This window comes from Lepidothrix coronata, unplaced genomic scaffold, assembly GCF_001604755.1.
Source record: "Lepidothrix coronata isolate B3197 unplaced genomic scaffold, Lepidothrix_coronata-1.0 Scaffold174, whole genome shotgun sequence".
NCBI classification, from domain to species: Eukaryota; Metazoa; Chordata; class Aves; order Passeriformes; family Pipridae; genus Lepidothrix; species Lepidothrix coronata.
The window spans coordinates 171,678-185,851 of record NW_016690354.1 but is presented as its reverse complement, the minus strand read 5'-3'; the positions used below and the strand labels follow the sequence as shown (position 1 = coordinate 185,851).

The 14,174-nt window shown below is 43.4% G+C and overlaps 1 protein-coding gene and 1 long non-coding RNA gene across 5 annotated transcripts in view; one reads left to right on the top strand and one right to left on the bottom strand.

Moving 5' to 3' along the window:
• The window catches only part of PAK1 (p21 (RAC1) activated kinase 1), an 80,343-nt gene extending 75,799 nt beyond the window's left edge, over nt 1-4,544 (bottom strand). Inside the window, exon 1 of one of the 4 annotated variants that reach the window (XM_017830137.1) lies at nt 4,528-4,544. The gene's annotated coding sequence lies outside the window, so the exon portion shown is untranslated. Of the gene's footprint in view, nt 1-202; nt 531-562; nt 1,073-4,527 lie in introns of those variants that run through there. The other 3 variants (XM_017830135.1, XM_017830131.1, XM_017830136.1) reach the window with 3 other exon arrangements.
• LOC108504751 lies at nt 2,030-6,576 on the top strand. The gene is made up of 3 exons (XR_001877239.1): nt 2,030-2,654; nt 3,732-3,850; nt 6,281-6,576. It is a non-coding gene; the product is annotated as an uncharacterized LOC108504751 (long non-coding RNA).
• Nucleotides 6,577-14,174: the final 7,598 nt, after the last annotated feature.

Genomic DNA, 14,174 nt, shown 5'->3' with positions numbered 1-14,174 from the left:
CCTCCCGCACCCTGCCCGCCTTGCCGCGGCCATTGGCTGCGGGGGGCCCGCCCCGCCGCCCCCCGGCCGCCAAGGTGGGCAGCGGGGCCCGCGGCACCCGGGCAGGGGGGCCGGTCCTGCCCGCTCCGATCGGCGCCCGGGGCGCGGCATCGCAGCCGAGCGGCCCGCGGCGGAAAGTTTTTTTGGGGGGAGGGGGGGGTACCTTCCGGGTGCGGCAGATCGGGACTCAGGACTGCGTTCCCCAGTGCTGCCTCGGGAAGCGGCGGCTGCCCAGAGCCCCGCGGCTCCGCAGGGCAGAGGGCGGGAGCGGCGCCGGCCTGGGACGTAGAAGTCTTTGGCGATCACGCCATCGGCGGAGCCGCCACGCGGGGAGTGGATCGCCGGGAATCACACCCTTGGCGAGCGGCGCTGCAAGGACTTTTTTTCTGCTCCCCGTATCGCGCTGTGCTATCGCTGAGCCGGCTCCATTGTGCTGAGCGCTGTGTGCGTGGAGATCCAAAAAAGGCAAGAATAAAAAGGGCTCTGCCTTGCCGCTGTGTTGCAAAAGCCGAGGCGTCTATACCTTATATTGCCGAGATCCGGGTGTTCCCTCTCCCCGTGATCTAAAGCTTGCTGGAAACTTGTCACCCTAGTTAACAGGAGTTTTCGGCTCAGCGCGTGTGCTCTGCCGAGAGAGGAAAAGAGGAGGGATTTGACTGCACGCAGGGCTGCACTGCTCTCCAGAACAGAGCACGGGCATGGCGAGGTTGTGCTCTGCGGACCTGCTCTCTAGATGTACAAGAATGAAATGTTGAGTGAAGCAGGTAGATACAGGCAAAAGAGAGACAAATAATACAGGACACCAGACCTGCCTTTTGTGCCGAGACAATATTCTCCCTATATATGACTAAGACAGCGCTGCCACAGTCTTCCCCTTCCCCCTTGTACGAACGTTTCCAAGTTCCAGTGACAAGTTTGTTCGGGAGCTAAAACAGCAGAAAATTAACATCGCAAAAGTAAACAAATGGAGGAAGTGAGAATGCGAGTCTAGGACTGATAGAGTGGGACTGCCACAGAGCTGATTTCAATCAGCTGAACCTGCTGTGGAATTGAACACTTGGAATCGCTTCCCTCTGTTGGATACGTTTAAAATTGGATTCAAATTCACACACACAGGCATGAGCTCCCCCAAGCACCGTCTGGCCGTAGTCTGTCCTCTGGTTGCAACATAAAGGTGTTTGTGTCAGTTCAGGGTAGTATATCAGTAACTTCGTTTCAAAGAGAGCCACAGAACCAGCCTGTATCAAGAATCCCACAGTTACATGGGAGCTTACAGGATTGCTGATGGCGGGGAACTGAGGCAGAAACCAGGCAGCTCAGCTTAAATGCCAGATCCATAAAGGGGGCACCGTCAAAGCTGGAGTTAAAACCCAACAGTTACCCTTCAGCCCTGAACTGAGACCTGAAGACTAACTTCCTTTTGTACCACATTTGAAATCCCAAAGCCTTTTCAGAAATATGGATACACCCTGATAATTTTAAAAAATAAATTTTGAAGCCAGGCAAGAGAATACGCAAAAACACGCCTTGTTTGGCAAGTTATTTTGCCAAATACATCCATTCAACCCCATGGAAAATGGACGAGTAAGGTAATTGCAGTGGTTGACCTAAGGGCTGGTCCATACATACCTGGTGTACTGCACTCTACTCAGCCTTAGTGAGGCTGCATCCAGAGTACCGTGTCCAGTTTTGCGCTCCTCAGTACAAGAGACACATGGAGCTTCTGGAGCGGGTCCACGGGGAACTACAAAGATGATTAAGGGACTGGAGCATTTCTCTTAGGAGGAAAGGCTGCAGGAGCTTCAGCCTTGAGAAGAGATGACCGAGAGGGGACCTCATCAATGTCTATAAGTATCTGAAGGGAGAGTGTCATGAGTATGGAGCCAGACTCTTTTCAGTGTGCCAAGTAATAAGACAAGAGAAAACAGAAAATGATCCACAGAAAGTTCCACCTGAATATGAGGAAGAACTTCTTTACTGTGCAGGTGACCACGCACTGTAACAGATTGCCCAGAGAAGTTGTGGAGTCTTCCTCACTGGATATATTCAATAACCATCTTGATGGAATTCTGTGACTCTATTTGAATAGGGAGGTTGGACCAGGTGACCCACTGTGGTCCCTTCCAACCTTACCCATTCTGGAGTCTGTGACATCTTAAGAGCCCCTTCTCTAGCTGTATAAAGGTATTTAAAGAAGTGTGAAATAACCAGGACTTCCATTAAAGGTGCTTTAAAGCCACTTGAAAATGAGGAAAGACAATCTATACACAGGTTAACTCAGTTCAAAAATTCTTTCAATTAAACCTTTTTATATTTACTGCCAAGGGATCTCACCAAAACTTTCAGAACTGTGTTCTTACCTTTTGCTATTATCCTACTCTGCAGTAATGTGGAATCCTAAAGAGGTATCCTGAAGGGATATTCTGGGATTACAATACCTACAGTTTTCTGAATTGTCCCAAATTTTGAGATTCCTTTGTCTGAAACTATTGCTGGATATTTCAGAGGGAGTTCCAAAACAAAAGGAGGAGGATGTCCATGAACAACACCAGAATGGGATATAAAGCTACAACTGCAAACCAGAATTTGGTACTTGAGAAAGGAATGAGTGAAATGTAAATAATTTTATTTGCATTTCTAAGCACTCAGAGCAAAGTGTTCAGGGGGTTTTCAGGGAAAGGATCCATCCTGCCTTGTAATCAGTTTAAAGTCAGATGGCTCTTTTCCAGTGTGGGCAAAAAAGGGGATTTCGTACACCTCCAAAGGTTTTCCTGTGTTCTGTGGGAAGAAGCCTGGCACCAGACCCCAGCCTCAAAGACCAACTCTGTTGAACAATCAGTTTTATAGTGATCACGTAAGAACTGTATTTCGCTCCCCTTCAGACACACAGCAGAACAAGCAGTACTACTGCTGTAGGGCATAGCCTGATGATTTCTTCTTTGTCAGCAGTACTAGTATCAATAGTTCTTACTCTGCTGTGCATCTCTGTTCCTGAGCTATTCCCTGCACTGTGCCAGCACAGCTATTTGTGCAGCTACGTAAGGGAAGGGATCAAGGAACTGGTTCACCCAAGATTTTTTCTGGATGTTTTTCAGCCAGATCAAATCCCTAAATATCTTGGCTGACACAGTGCAGGGGGAACACAAGAACATGTGTAATCACAGATGCTAAAACTTAGCTGAGGGACAGTAACTTGTTAGGATGTACCAGCTTAGTCACCTGCAATAACCCGTCCACTCCTTTAATCTGCTCTAACAAATAGAGACAAATTGGCTGCAGCCTATAAGGAAGAAACCAGAATTCATTAATGACTTGAAAACTAATTACAAATCTCTAGGTCTTAGTAGTTGGGAAAAGAAAAAGACAAAAAGAAAAAAGAGGTCCTACAGTTATACAATACACAGTTTCAAAGTTCCTCAGCCAAAGATCTCACTGCAAAGATGCAGAAAACAACAAGCACCAGCAAGCAAAATTGAAGGTGATGGTGGGTCAGCATATCACTGCCTGGGGGTTTCTCACCCAGTAAATCAGAAGTCAATCCAGCAGAGTAATGTTGTTATAGTGGTGTGATGTGATGAAGAAGACAGACTATGATTCATCACTGCCCTACATATCATGTAAGCTTGTACAGCTCTGCAAAATGTATGTAAAACACTTTCAAATCACAACTGTCTCCTTTTCATTTTGTCCAGATAATACAGCAGACTAAAGCAGTGAGGAATGTGTTTCTGGACACAAATCTGTGATGCACCGATGTTTTTCCTGAACAAACACACAAAAAGCACGTCAGCAGTGATTTTTCATTTCCTCAGTAAGTTTTAGGGTGTCTTAGTGCCAGAAAAGCAAAGTAAAAAATAACAAAAGGACCAGAACACCTGACTAGTGAAGAACAGCATCTGGTTCCCATCTTACATATCCTGATGTTAGATAGTGTGTAATACCCATCGCAACGGAAGTTAAAATCAGTTCCAAAACGTATACAAGAAGCACATTACATCTGATGCATATTTAACATGGATATGCACCTCCTAACATCCTGGAGAAAGGTTTGCTAAGATTTCTCCGCCCAGTATGAGTTCAAATACAGGAGTAGGAACCAGGGTCACCATTTTAGCAAAGCTAGCTCTGGGTTACTCTTGTTTGATCTTAGCACTGAAGTCAAAAATCCAGCTTATGCGCTACCGTTTCTCAGTATTTGGCTTTATGCAGTTGTTTCACTCCAGATAAATGGTTAGAGCGTCATATTGTACATGTTCCCACTTGCCACTTAGTCCTCCATTTCTGTACTGAGAGGCTCACAGTAGAGGGCCAGGATCTGTCTGGTACAGTTATAACAGTTATTACAACCTGGTACATTTTTGTGATACTAAAATCCCAAATAATTCAGGTTCTCCTTAAGGGTTACATTCTTGTTGGTTAAGTTACCCTATAGTTGACTGAAAACTTAGAGGAACCTTCATGCCATTCCAATTTTAAATCATCTCTTACCGCTTCACTGACGTCCTGGAATCTTGCAAAACCTCTGATGATGAATACACTTTTACATTCCAGATCTCCTTTAGCCAGGAAATTGCACAGAGACAGCTAAGAGGGTTCAGTGCTTTGGTGAGCAGTCAGCAAGTCGGGGGAATACTAGGGAAGCCACAAATGACTATTCGATTCTGGAAGCCTTGTGTATCTCTGGAAGTCATAAAATACAGATGGGCAATGGCTTAACGGTGAGGTCAGTCTTTGATTCATTAGCTAATAGCTGAATTTAAACACATATATCTGAGTTTTGAGGCATGCTGCTAATTCAAGCTTAAAAACATGGGGTGAGTTTCTTTGGAGCTCTACAGGATCCTGGTTTTGGCTTAGATTTTGTATGTTTTCTCAATGATGCAAATAGTTTGTTTTTCGAAAAAATATGACCAGCCACTGGTAATCTTAGGTAAAAAACAAATTGAAATGTCATAAGCTCTTTTTGTGGTTGGGGGTATAAGTTTCAAACACATTGGGTCAGTTGCTGGAGCTATGCAAAGTCCAGGGGCTGACCATTATATATGTTAATCCTACATTGTGCAAGACTCTGTGGAAACGAGTGCCATAACAGAAAAGTCTGTTTTCAGATATAAAAAGCAGGAACTAGACTCAAAATTTCCTCTTTCCTTCTCCAACTGCAGTCGTAGCTATACTTCCCTGCATCAGAACTTCCCTCTGCCTGCAGTCCAAAAAGCCCCTATCCATCCTTGCCCCTATTCTTCTCCAGCTGTTTCTTGAAACATCTAGTCCTATTTCCTCTCCTTTCCCCTTCCTTCCACCCCCCTGCCTTATTTAATCATTCACTTCACTTTTGAAAGCCCCTTCCTTCCCTGATCCCACCAGCCAACCTAAGGTGAGGACACAAATATGGTCTAGACACTCCTTTAGTGTTCAGTGTTCCACCTCAACTGGAAATCATAGAATCCTAGAAAGGAAGGGACCTTAAAGATGATCTAGTTCCAACCCCTCTGCCATGGGCAGGGACACCTTCCACTAGACCAGATTGCTGAAAGCCCCATCCAACCTGGCCTTGAACACTTCCAAGATTGGGGCATCCACAGCTTCTCTGGGCAACCATTCCAATGCCTCACCAGTCTCATAGTGAAGAATCATGACAGCAGCTCTACTTTACAAAATACAGGCAGCTGCAGACAAAGAACAAGGCACCCAGGGAGAGCGAGAGGGGCACCGCTGAGAGGTGTGGGGGAAGGGAGAGGTCATAAATACTGCTTATTCACTTGGGCCTTTGGAGCATGAAAGAATTGCTGACAGTTAAGGAAGTGTGGAAAGCAGCATAGTAACAGCAGACAAACGTCTCAAGCACAGGAGAGCCTGTCTCCCGACTGGCAAAATACCTGCAGAAATCACAGAACTGTCTATGGTTGCTGGCTGCTGTTCAGCCACCAGTACAAGTGGTCCTGGCCTGGACCATTGTGTGGCAGAGGCTTCTTAGAACTGTTTGAGTGACTGTCCTGGCCTCAGGTGTGAACAGGTTCTCTGGACTGGACCTGAACCATGACTCTAAGCTTCTCTTCTCAATACAAAGAATTCAGAAAAAATTAATATTGCTCAAAATATAAATTTGCTGCCTAGAACAGGTTTCCCAACAGACACGTCTGCGACAGGTTTTCCTTCCAGGATTCAGTTTACAGAGTTGAAAAGGTTTTATAACAGACACTCAGAATCAGTTTTCCATTTATTTTATTGTGTTTTACTGTAGATCTGTGATGAGATAAATCCTCGTCTGTGAGCCTGTGGAGTAACACATTGGAAATGGATTTACTCGTAACTTGAGTTCAACAGCTCCTGCTAAACCAGTAAGAAAACCAGAATAACGCTTCTGAAAGTGAAATTAATCCAAATTATTCAGAACTATGTTATTTTTTAAAATTTCCTTTTACCTATATGTGGGGAGAAATAAAAAAGAAAGCTATAACATCAAGGGGAGACGACTCTGGAAAAACAAGGCTGCAGCAAACTTACCTTTCATTAGGGACTCCCCAAGTTTAATGGGCTATCTTATAAAGAAAATAATAATAAAAATAATTTCAAAATCAATTAGCTTTTCCTCTCTTTATTGATTTTTTTAAAGTATGCATCTGGAGAGTTTCCACTTCCAGTATCAGGGCTTAAAAACAAAGCTAGGTAATGCAAGAGACAGTCTGAATGAGACATCAGACAGGGACTACTAATCCAGGGCTATTTATTGCTCAAAACCTAACAAAAGCAGCTCATTTTTTCTACACAGAAAGTCTTAGTTGCATGGGAGGACACTGTAAACAGAGGAGGGGGAGCCTGAAAGAGATTGTAACAGTGTAATGGTACAACAAAATTAGATTCTTTTCCTGGTTTTGTGGACCTTATTCAAACTGAATGACTCGGAGGACCTGATCCTGTTCTGACTGAAGCCAGCGAGAGATTTGCTACACATTTCAGAGAGAACAAAACCAGCCCTTCAGTCATAGCACCTCCGCCAGATTTTGTTTCACACCCTGCCAAAATGTCATAGCTTGAATCACTTCAGTAGCCAGAGCCATTTAAAACTGGACTGAACAAAACCCTGGAGAATAAACTGCAGAGAGAAATCTTCCTCTGTTCTTTCCCTTATCTCTGCTCTTCTGCCTCACTGGGTTACATGAATAGCAACCAAAAACTGCAGAGCACTGACAGACACGGAGTCTCCAGGCATTTCAGATGTTTCACAAGCAAGCCATGAAAATATGAAAACACTACCCTTCATTTCTACCTGATTGCATTGTGTCCAAGAGGGACTAAGTGGATCATAACAAAAAGATTATAGAGTAGCTGACTTCAAATGTTTTGGAAAAACTACGTTGAATTTGAGAGATTTCATAGCAGCTTCAAACATCAGTGCAGTTAAATTCTATTAAAGTGCAAACTAAAGGTCTTCAGCAACATTATCTGAACTAACCTGGAGCAGACAAAATACCAGTTTATTCTCCAGGGTTTTGTTCAGTCCAGTTTTAAATGGCTCTGGCTACTGAAGTGATTCAAGATAATTCAAATTATTAACTCATCAAAAAGCGGGAGAGATGGAGCACCCATTTTGCGGGGCAAAGAGAGCTTGAATAGTTAGTCCAACAGAGGGAGCTATACAAGCTAAGGGGCAATTTTGCTGAGGACAGTGACACTGGTAATTTAATTATACTGGTTGGTCACACTATAACCAAAGTTACACTGGAGATATAGATCACAACAAGCCTGGCCAAGAGAGCTGGCCCTGCAAAATTCCTTTGATATGATGTACATCTCAGTGCTGTCCAAATCGCTTATGAGTCACGGATTGTTCTGCAGGACACAGGAAATCTTAATAAATTAATTTAATTGCGTAATCCTTTCCAATTGCTTCCTTGTATATACCTGCAAGAACCACTAAATAACAACATACAATCCCCTGAACTTTTTCACTGGCTGCCTTAGTACACCACATTGATCTTCCAAAACTGCCAGGGTAAAACTGAGGTTTCAGGAACATACTATCCTCTAACTTTATATTTCTGTCAAGCTGCCTCTGAAATCAGAGGAATGTCAAGTTGCACTGGCTGAACTGGCCATAATATCTCTGATGAGGTTTCTATCCTGAATTTCACCATCTTGTCTCGGTTTGTTAATTATCAGTTTTAGGGCTGGTTAATTTTGCTTTTCTTTTTGCCACATTTCCTGGGATATATAGAGATTCTTATCAAATTATTAAATTCTGACCAAGTAATTAACTTCATCAGCATAAATTAATCACCAAACCATCCTATGAGCTGTATCACAGATGGGGAAAATGAGGTAAGAGCTCAACCTGTAGCCTCAGGCTGTGCAGCAAAACTACTGCAATAATGCCTTTTGAATTCAGGAGCTCCCACCTCCCGGTTCTGCTCTCAGACTAGATCAGTCCTTTAAGTTGCCTCTGAATGCTTCCAATTGCAGCAAATATAAACCTCCTGGAAGAGACCCGGCTCTGCAGTCATACAGAGAACTAATCTTCAGTAGGCAGATGAACTATAGAGAAGAAATGTTTAATTTTCCCATTTGCATCAGATTGGCAGTGTCGGTCCAAAAGCTTTGTGTTAGCAGACAGCAGCCCTGCAGAAAAACAGGATGCTGAAACTTATTCTCTGTTGACGGTGGCCTTTATCCCACCCAAAGAGGAAGGTGTAAATGGCTGTATAGAGAAAAAGGGCCTAGAGGCCCGAGGTAAATAATTTTCAAAAAACAGTGCAGAAAGTGAGTCAGCTGCTGATGGATGGGGACTGTGTTTGAAACAGGGTGGGAAAGCTACTTGCCGACAGGGAACTGGGTTTGGGAACATTTAAGTTCCATGGTGGACAATGCTCTGTTGTGAAATCTGTGTATTGAGGATTTCTTATTTTTGCCTGTATGCCTAGATTCCTGGGAAGAGCACATTTAATAAAACCGTATTCAAGAAGACCATGCTGAAGTAATTGTTTTCCCCCTTTAATTTTTAAGTGGTTACAAAACAATGAAGCTCTCAGTTCCTTGGACTTCACAGGGGAGAATTTACAAAGAGCTGCTTAATCTCTTTCAGTTCAGCTCTTTTATTCTCATGGGTATCCAGTTGCAAGGTATCTGTATCAGTCTCTGAATTCTCAGCCATGCATCAAACTGTAAGCTCTTGTTTTAACATGCTGTTTCAGGACTGACCAGGTTTCAGCACGAGTACGCGAGGGCTGCTATGCCTAAATCCGTTTGACGTTGGCAGAGGAGCAGTGTCACAAATCCAGCAGTACTCATTCTGATGATGAAATGCCAAGTAAGCGCTTTCACAATGCTGGGCTAATCTTAACGCTGATGCTTGCGATCTAGAAGGAAGCAAGCTGTCCAACTAAAGTAGGCATATCACCAAGGAAGATTTGAATGCTTCCTGATTAGTTTTCCAAATAATTATTTCATTTGCTTATAACAGAGATTAGCTTGCAATTCAAGTATTATATGGTTTTCTTCATTGCAAACTGCAATTAAGGAGTCAGATGGCAAGATACAAACCATACCACGAGATCAGCTAGGAAAGAATGGTGAAACCAGACAATGTTAGAGTTTCAAATCAATTTCCTCACACTATTGCCAGGCAGTCTCAAATGCAAAGTGGAAAAAAGGAACATAAATATATTTATAGTTAATGTAATAAATTAACACCTGTTTGCTACATTAATGTGTGAAATTTGCTAAATTAAAATGCTAAATTTGGCTCAGTCACTTAGCAACAGCTGCATCAGTTTAAGATATTTCCATTCTGCAGCTGTTAGCTGTCACCTCAGGTTGGAGCTCCCGTAGAACCTTAGAATGGTTTGGCTTAGAAATACCTGTAAGATCATCTAATTCCAACCCCTCTGCCATGTCTACCTTCCACTAGACCATGTTGCTCAGGGCCCCATCCAGACTGGCCTCGAACAATTCTAGGGATGGGGCAGCCACAGCTGGTGCCTTACCACTCTCACAGGAAAGAATTTTTTCCTAACATCTAATCTAAAAGTATCCTCTTTCAATTTAAAGCCATTCCCTCTTGCCCTGTCACTCCATGCCCCTGTCAAAAATCCCTCTCCAGCTCTGTTGCAGCCCTTTTATGTACTGACAGGTGCCCCTTTAGGAGACTGTATGGTCTTACCCGGAGCCTTCTCTTCTTGAGGCTGAACAACCCCAAGTCTCTCAGCCTATTTCCACAGCAGAGATGCTGCAGCCCTCTGATAGTTTTTGTGGCTCTACTCTGGACTCACTCCAACAGGTCCACGTCTTTTTTGTACTTATGACCCCAGCACTGGACATGGCACTCTAGGTGGGGTCTCACCAGAGCAGAGTAGAGGGGCAGAATCACCTCTCTTGACCTGCTGCCCACACTGCTTTTGATGTGGCCCAAGATACAACTGGCTTTCCAGGCTGCGAGTGCACATTGCCAGCTCATGCTCAGCCTCTCATCCACCAGCACTCCCAAGTCTTCTTCACAGGGCTGCTCTCAATCCATTCATCCCCCATCTGTATTGAAACCAGCTGTTGTATTGAAAACAGCTGATCCACATGCAGCACTTTGCACTTGGCCTCGTTGAACCTCAAGAAACTCCCACAGGCCCACTCCTCAAGCTTGTCCAGGTCCCTCTGGATGGCATCCCATCCTTCAGGCGTGTCAACTGCACCACACAGCTTTGTGTCATCTGCAAACTTGCTGAGGGTGCACTTGATCTCTCTAGAAAAGTCAGCAGAAGGAAATGTGTACCTGCATTTCGCCCGCTCCTCTCCCAAACCAAGTGTCTTCCCTCAGATGCTCTTTATCAACTATGTTCTTGTTTGGCTTTGTTGTTAGGTAGAAGCCTCAGCACCTGTTCATTCTGATAGCTGTGATGTGAAGCAGTATTCCACACCAGAGAGGCAGAACAATCTTTAACTGCCATAGCAATACTCATCAGAGTGTACCCAGCAGTGCCTGAAGTGAAGATGAAAGTAGAATCGTGAATAATCATGAAAGTGCCTAAGGAAATAAGGACAAAAAATTTCAACAGGAATTTTGTCACAGTGCAACACACTATTTAGAAATTACTGTGCCAAAAAGAAGGAGCCTAAGGCTTAGCATACACCCCAGGGGATAGGTAGATCTAGTCTTGATCCAAGCTCTCTTGACCACTTAACTGCAATGCTGCAGTTATTTATTTACTTGTTTCCTGATGTAAGTGGCTGTGAGTGCTGTGATGTGTATTCAGGTCAGTGCTGTCCCCTGTGAGGCAGGTGTGCCTGGAGTGCAGCCTCCAGACCACAACCCTCAGTGGATGCAGACAAAGGAATGCTTACTCTGAGGATCGTGGGTAGCAGGATTAAGAGCAATACAGGAGCTGAAACTGCCAAGAAAAATTCAGAGGGCAAGAAACTTGGCCAGTCAGAAAGAAATCACTTGTGCTGGCGACTTTGAAGGGCCATGCTGTGAACCTACACACCTAAACACCAACAGGACAATGCTCAAAAATTATTATTTTGATCCTTAGATATTCCTGCCAGAGAATATGCCACTGGAATAAACAAATTCAATAAGTTACAGTCACAGAAAGATAATCTCTGTGGGATGGTGCTCACATTTTCTTGTTCAAGTGGATCAAAGAAATTTCTCTCTAGGAGCTGCAGCATCTCCAGCTTCACTGAATGTCCTGAGGCAGGGCATAGTGGTGTATCTGGAACAGTGCAGGCAGGCAGTCTGCCAGGTATCACCATTTGCTATTCATCAGGCTGGAACTCCCTCAAGCACAGTGATGTTTTCTCCCATGCTGTCATTTGGCAAGGAGAACTTTACAAAATCCATAAGAATAGCATTGCAGCCTCCATAATGAAATTTAGGCTAAGGATGATGCCTTCATGCTCAGCCACAAAGAAGCAGTTGGTATGCTGGAAATGCTGCTTGTTTCTTTAATCATCCTATTTTTTCATTGTGTTGTCTCTCTTCATGAATAGAAAAAAGACAGGAATCAGCCTTTCTGCTCTTAACCTGTGTATGCCATGCATAGTCACCAGGGATGCCACAATCTCTGGCTGATTGAAAAGCTAAACAGATGAAACATGCAACCAGCCCAGGCCATACAGTTATGACAATCCCAATAAATGCCCATAAATGAAAATCATACCTGAACCACGTCTTATACAGACCAAGATCAAGGCTTCCACCTGATGTTTTTATCAGTACGCCCAATGGCAAGGCACCACCTTGTTAGCACTAATTATGAGTAATAATTTCCAACGTAAATGATCCAATAATAGTTTGCCAAGCCTAAACTCACAGCTCCATCGAGACACACACACATCCAAACCACACACTGGTACTGAAAAACAGCAGGAGTTACTGTGTTTATTTATTTATTTCCACTGGGAGCAGCACATCCTTTTGTACAAATGAAGAAAAACCATCCAACATTGCAGATACATGACTAATCTATGTAACAAACAGGCATCATAAGCAATCTATGTAACAAACAGGCATCATAAGCATACCCAAGAAAAAGATTTAATAAGCTAAGTAGGCCCAATCCTCCTCTGCTCAGTATCCTTCATGGTAATTTGCGTTATGCCAGGGAGTAGGATACCAAGGCTTCATCACCTCTTTTTGTAATCTCTACTTTGTTCTGCACTATGTGTACATATAGAAATTAGAGCTATTAAAAAAAGAGTATATGCTACTATATTCACACCACTGGTAAGTCTGCTTAAGCTTTTGTTAGCCTAGGTAGGAACTACACGTGGTTCCTTCCTACTACGGAAGCTAAGTTTCCTTCAGCAGACAGTCCTCAGGCTTAATAAGTAGTTGCAGAGCAGAAGATTTGTGTGGAAACATGAAAAAAAATTAAACAGGATGCTATTATTAAACAAATTCAGATCAGAGATTGCCAGTGGCTATAGCTTTTCCTTGTTTTCTTTCCCAAACCTGTAAGATAATGTGATGACTAAGAAGATCACAAAAACAACAGAAATGCAGCTGAAGTTACTGCTTTGCACAGTGTGAGGAATGAGAGATTTCCCTTTTAAGTGTACTTTGCAAACCACTTCCTAAACAAGGTAATTAAGTCTTGATCTACTTCATAAAATACTAGAAAAATTCTCTTTTGTAGACTTACAGACAGTATATAGAGCAGAATTTGTACTTACCCAGGACTTATGAACTTGTACTTACCAGCAGACCATGTGAAGCACAGCCTCTTCTTAGACAATTTGGCATATCCAAATCACACAGGCCTCAAAAAATATGTGCAACCTACACACAGGCAGTGACAACACCCCGACACCTGCTAGTTGTCAACCCAGACAGAACTTGGCAAAACCAGGATACATTTTGCCCCTTTTGCTGTTTACCTGCATGTTTTCCATGGGTCTTCCCTTCACAACCTGTTAGTTTGACATAGATAACATGGCACAAAACAATCAGTTTCATGGGCTCATGGGACATAATCATGCAAAAGCCAAATAAGTAGGGAACTTTGACCCCACCTGTTTATGCTACCACTCTTGCCATAATCCTCACTGTCACCTGGTTGACTCAGTTTTCTTTGTGGCGACACATCAACTCTTGCACTGAAGTCCTGAGAGATCCCATTTTCCTTGTCAATAATATGAAGTCCTGAGAGATCCCATTTTCCTTGTCAATAATAAGTTATTTTACAAAATAAATTTATGCCCTTGATGTCTAAATCTATTTTGGTTAACTCCTTTTACTTTTTACCTGATCTCCGCTTGCCTCTAAACTCTCTAGATTTGTTGTAAAGCCTCCGCTTGCATCAAGGCCAGATAGTAGTCCTGAGAGACTTACTGGCTAAGCTGCAGTTTGCTGGTTGCTCTGGAGGATGGCCAATAAACTAGCACACTTGAGACCTCTACTCCACAGAGATTTGGGTTTTCTTTAAAGTAATCTTCCTTTTTGCTTGCAATGCAACCCCAAAGAAAGCATTATATAGCAGTGAAGTCATAATGTCAAAGTGTTATTTACACTTTGATTGCAAGAGAACAGTTTTGCTAGCTATGCCCACTACTTTTGTTTGCTGTGGTGTCACCTTCTGTGGGAGAGGGGACGTCATTAGGAGCATCTACACTAGCACCTCTCCCTTATATAACAAAGTAATCAT